General features: G+C 55.8%; 1 protein-coding gene across 1 annotated transcript in view; it reads left to right on the forward strand.

Annotated features, from left to right (window-relative positions):
• SCARA5 (scavenger receptor class A, member 5) overlaps positions 1-5,428 on the forward strand; it is a gene marked incomplete at its 3' end in the record, with an annotated part of 32,660 nt that overhangs the window by 21,501 nt on the left and 5,731 nt on the right. The gene's annotated exons all lie outside the window — the stretch shown is intronic.

The following is a 5,428-nucleotide window of genomic DNA, read 5'->3' on the forward strand; positions in this document are numbered from 1 at the left end:
GTATCACCCGCCCTACTGACACGATGGTTCTGTTCATCCCAGTGCTCTCCCAGTCACCCCAGTCCGGGCACAAGCTGGCTTCCTGGGGCCCATTAGCTGCTGGAGATGGCTCTCCGGGACGTGTGGCTGGTTAGATGATATTCATGCAGTGCCGGGTAGTCTTGAAGAACAGTGCTGGGTGCTATTTCCATCGCCCCATCCCATCTAACTGGAAGCCCAGGGTTTCTGAGCTGATGTAGCTGGGACAAGTGGGGCAAAGAGCCCTACAAGCTGCAAGAATAAAGAAACCAGCATTTTATGCTTGTTTTCCACTGCTGTCCCTTGGGGTTTTTGGAGGTAACGCTGGCCTGCAGGATTGCAATATTGTGTTGGGGGGGTGTAGGACTTTATCCGAGCTGCGGGGTGAAAACGCCTGCTCTGATGCTGCGAGAGGTCAAACTAAACCCTGGGTACGTCCCTGGCACAAGCCTTGCGAAGGCGTGAGTGCTGCAGGGACGGGTGCTAACGCAAGGGAGACGTCGGCGCCGAGATGTTCCTGGCAACACATCAAACGCTGAGGTCCGCCAACCAAAACCACAACGTGCTTCGGGGCTGCGGTTTCCTTTCCTTCCCCGGAGCAGAGGAAAGTGGGCTTTTCTCACTGGCCGGTGCCAAGCCCTCATTAGACAGGCAAATTATCCCGAGGAGCCTGGGCCAGTTGAACTGGACTTCAGTAGAGGACCAAGCCCTGACGCCAGATTTGTTCTGCAAAGCTCATCCCTGGGGGTCCTGTCCCTTCTGGAGGGAGGAGGTTGATGGGCTCCTGCATCACATTTCCACCCCTAAGACAGAGATGTTAATAGCTGCTGCTGTGCCGAGATGTGTTAACAGACCCCGTGGTGGGCATCACAGCTCCAGCAAGGAGGTCTCTGGAGACACAACACTGAGGATGAAGCCTTTCTCCAGTGCTTACCAGCCCAGGAGGTGGTGGAGACCACCCCCAGCACAGCCCCTGCCTTCAGGGAAGAGCCATGACCATGCCACAGTAGTAGAGCATCAATGCAACAAGCTTGGTGACCCTTCCCCAAAGCTGATCTGCATCTCAAGCCCCCTCGCCTGGGGAGATGAAGCACTTCTGCTCTTGGTTTTGGGAGACGTGGGGTCGGACAGCATGCCAAAGGGTTGGTGGATCTTCGCCATGTGGTGCATGGCTTCGAGCTATCATCCTTTCACTGGTGTGGAGTAATCCCTGTATCTGAAGAGACCTCTTGGCTTGAAGAAGGTTAAGCTGTCTCCAGGGCTCTACCATCCATGGCCTTGATATATCCCCTTCCTCATGCATTTCTTGGAGGCATCCTTTGGGGTGAGGATGACTCCTCGGTGGCAAAGCCATCCGGCGTTCCCCCTGGGGGATGGACCACCCCCAGCTCCCACCAGAGCCCATCACCAGCACAGGGATCCCTCCCTCCACCTCCCCGTACTGGTCCATGGGGATGGAGGTCACCTCCAGGGCTGGGATGTGTCCCCTGCGAAGGAAGCTCCAAACTACAGCCCCCCTTTCCCACCTCCCAGAGGTCAGGGGTGCTCAGATAAGGGGGTTTCATCCAACCCCTTCTCCAATAAACAGCAAACCACACTGGCAGCAAGCACTGAATTTCTGCAGTTTATGGGATTCTCTGAGATTTATAAGAAACAGACACCGAGCCAGGCACCGCTCCAAAGCCGGGCTTTAAGTAAAGGCCTGTTTTTCTGCAGCACTAGTCTTACACTTCCATAACGACTTTCTTCTGAGCACAGGAGAGCTGCCCGTTCCCCGGGAAATGCAGCCTTTTCTTGGGGCGGGGGGCAGGTGGGGCGGATGAGCCTCCCCACCAAAAATCCCGGGTCAAACAATCTCGCAGAGATGGTCTGACCTGGTCAGGGGACAGCTTCTCCTCTCCACACCAGAGTCCCCAGTATTTTCCCCTGTTGGTATTTTCCTATCCTCGATGCATTTTCCCTCATCTTTACCCCAGCGGAGTATTATTTGCCTCGTTTCCAAATGGGGAAAATTATTCTGGAAAATGAGTGTACATCAGTCGTCTTTACTCTTCCATGGAGAACATCACGCAGGGAACACGTTCAGGAGGAAACAGCGGTAAATGAGCCAAGGATCACTAATTTATAGATAAATTTGGGAGGATAAGAGAAGTCCCCTTCCTAAACATCAAGCGCAGGCAAGGAGAAGGTTTTTGGCGTGTTGCTGAAGGCAGAACATGTTTCTGCCTGTGAAGACGGGGGTTTGGCAGCTTCTCCTGGGGCTTGCTCCAAGACCATGGTGGTCCACCTCACCCTGCAGACCCAGGAGCTCTTTCCACCCTCCTCCAGTGATGTCCTCTCCCGCGAGCTTTGCAGGGTTTGTGTCTCTCTCAGTAGCGCTGATTTCTGGAGCAGAGGTGATGCCCATGAGCAGGACATCGGTGGGGACTGAGCTTCTGCCACAGGAAGAGCTGAGGGTCACTTGTGATGGCACCTGTGCCAAAATTGCCTGCACAGTCCAGGAGAACCAGACTGAGCTGCACTGACTCACCGCAGTGGGAAACGGCCGAGCAAGACCTTGACACTTGTTGGGTGAAGGCACCAGGCAGGACTTCCTGGTAGGACCAGCAGAGATGCCAGCAAGGGGCTCTTCTGAACTCGTGGGCTCTGTCCCAGCCCCGAGGCTCTCTCCTTTCCAGCTCACAGCTTTGTCCCCAGCCAGGGATGCTCTCCAGCCCGGACACCTCGAGGCGCCGGGCTTAACCCCAGAGTGAAAGCAGCAAGCTGTGCCACCAAAGAGGCTGTCCTCTCTGCTCACCGGAGAGCTTCTGCAGAGAAAAGAGAGATGGGAAGAAGGGAAAAAGAGAAACGATGGAGAAAAGCTTTCCAGGAGAGCAAGGAAATGAAGAGGCTTGGAGAACTGCATGGGAAAAGCCAAGGTGGATGGGGAAAGGTGGGCAGAGGGGATGGGATGTGTTTTAAAGCACCCTTGCGAATCTGTTGGCATCATCCATAAAGTGCTGGTTTCTTTCAAAGGGTCTTTCCTCTGCCAGATGTATATGAAGCTAAAAACCAGCAAAAAAACAACGCAGCTCAAACCTAATGCAGTAGCAGAGGTCAGGAATGGGGAGGAGAAGCACACCCAGAACGGCACGCTCTTGCTTAGAGCACGGAGACCCTTGCAGAGAGCACGGTGGCACGCACGGTGTCACTGTCCCAGGCCATAGGTGATCTCAGGATTGCTTATGGGGCTGCCCTCACTGTCTCCTCCAGCAGCTCCCATTGCAGCAGCTCCTCCTTCCCCATTTGTAACCAGTTCCCACTCCTCAAGAGCCCCTGGGCCCATTTTTAACAGCTCAGCATCCTTCAGCTGATCCCATTTACTGCTTTTTGGAGACCTGGGCACACTCCATTGGCCAGTGACACCTGCATCAGGGCTCCCAGACGAGCAGCATCTGGCCCTGAAGATGTGCTGCTGGGCATCTCACTCTGCCTCTGCCAGGAGCCCCTGGTTTCCCCCGTGGCATTCCCGGCTGCTGGAGAGGTCTCACCACCGGCTCTGCTGCCTTCTGCCAGCCCTGCCTCTTCGCTCTGCCTCTGCCAGGAGCCCCTGTTTTCCCCCATGGCATTCCCAGCTGCTGGAGAGGTCTCACCACCGGCTCCACTGCCTTCTGCCAGCCCTGCCTCTTCATAGCATCACAGAACCACAGAACGGTTTGGGTGGGAAGGGCCCTTAAAGCCCACCCAGTTCCAACCCCCTGCCATGGGCAGGGACCCCTCCCACCAGACCAGGTTGCTCACAGCCCCATCCAACCTGGCCTTCAACACTCCCAGGGATGGGGCATCGACCACCTCTCTGGGCAACCTGTTCCTCTTGCAGCAGTGCAGTATAGTCTCAATTTGTGCCAAATCTTTTTGCCTTGGTCTTTTTCTGAAGGGTTTCTAACCATTTCTGATGGTTGAGGTCTCCCGTCACTAGAGTATTTCCTTCCCCTGCAGCATCCCTGAAGCCCCTGACTTGTCCCAGTTGCTGTCACCTCCCTGAGAGCAGCAATGATACAGCAGTCGAGTTATTTACTCCAGGAGTTCCAGCCCACAGCATTTCTGCCCAGCGCAGCTGATCTATTCCTGCCCCTCGAGCTCCACCTTTCCACCTTCATCACCTCACTCCATCATTCCTATAGGACACCCTATAGGATGCAGCCCCGACCCTGCAGGGAAAGCACTTCTCCTCCAGAAAAGCTGGATTTTGGGGGACAAACACATAAGAACCATAACTGTTGCTTTCCAACCCCCTTTTCTCCGGGCTAGGGAAGGAAGGTGGTGGAGAGCACGGGCTGCTCCAGCGTCCCAGTACCATCACGTGCCGGCGAGCAGCATCTCTGGCCCCTCTCCCGCTGCTCGGGGGGCTGCTGTCATCTGGTTCCCATCAGCGGGGCAGGCTGCAGGCAGCTTTCCTCCATCCGACACAGCTGCGCCTGCCCAGGGGAGCGATCTCGCCTTCCCAGAGCCTCCAAGTTAAAGGGCAAGAATTTCCTGCACGCTTAGTTTTTTTGGGTTTTTGGTGTTTTGGGTTTTTTTAAATATTTTATTTTATAAGATGTTTCTGAGTGTGTGTGTGTTGTTTGTTGTTCTTACATGGAGACAAAAGAGGAGGATATGTCAAAGCGGAGCCGTGCCGCAGGGTTGGGGCTCGCCCGGAGCATCGCTGGCCGGAGCAACCCAGAGCCTTCCCTGGCCCCTTCTCTCTACAGCCTTGGGGCAAAGCCAGGACCAGCAAATCCAAGCCCACAGCCCCACTCAGGACGGTGTTTTCAGTGGTGCACACCATGGGAAAACACGGCTGCTGCCTGCCAGGAGCAAAGCGGGAGCGTGGGCAGGGGTTAAGGGAGGTGGTGGGATGCAGGCAGAGGCAGCCCGTGCTCGCGAGCTGCAGGGAAAGCCAAGCCATGGCACAGATAATTATTGAGCTCATTATTTTCGTATGGAAGCAGGCGTGGTTGGGAAGGCAGCCTGTTTACCCAGCTGCTCTGAACCCCCCAGCATCCTTGCTGCTCGAGGGATACAGGGTTTGGGTTCAGCAAATCTGAGGAGGCACCAGCTGGGTGCAGGAAGGGTCCGTGCGCCCTCGAGGCTGCGGGAAGCCACGTCCCTGTCCCTGACCCTGGAGAAATGAAGTCTTTTTAGCCCCAGATAGGGGTTTTCAGCCCCAAATTCAGGGTTTGCTTTCCTTTATTCCTGCTCCACTGCTGCCCTGCAGCCAGCGCTCAGCTCTTTGGGGTGGGGGGTGGCAGAGCGGACGGGGTGGTTCAAGGGACCCCCAGCCCTCCGTCCTCCATCTCCTACAGGACACGCACCCCAGGAGGATTTTCGGGGGGTTCCCCATCCTCCCATCCTTTCCCTGCACCTGGAGTGGGTGGGTATTGCACAG

This window comes from Cariama cristata, unplaced genomic scaffold, assembly GCF_000690535.1.
Source record: "Cariama cristata isolate BGI_N322 unplaced genomic scaffold, ASM69053v1 scaffold23062, whole genome shotgun sequence".
Classification (NCBI taxonomy): Eukaryota; Metazoa; Chordata; class Aves; order Cariamiformes; family Cariamidae; genus Cariama; species Cariama cristata.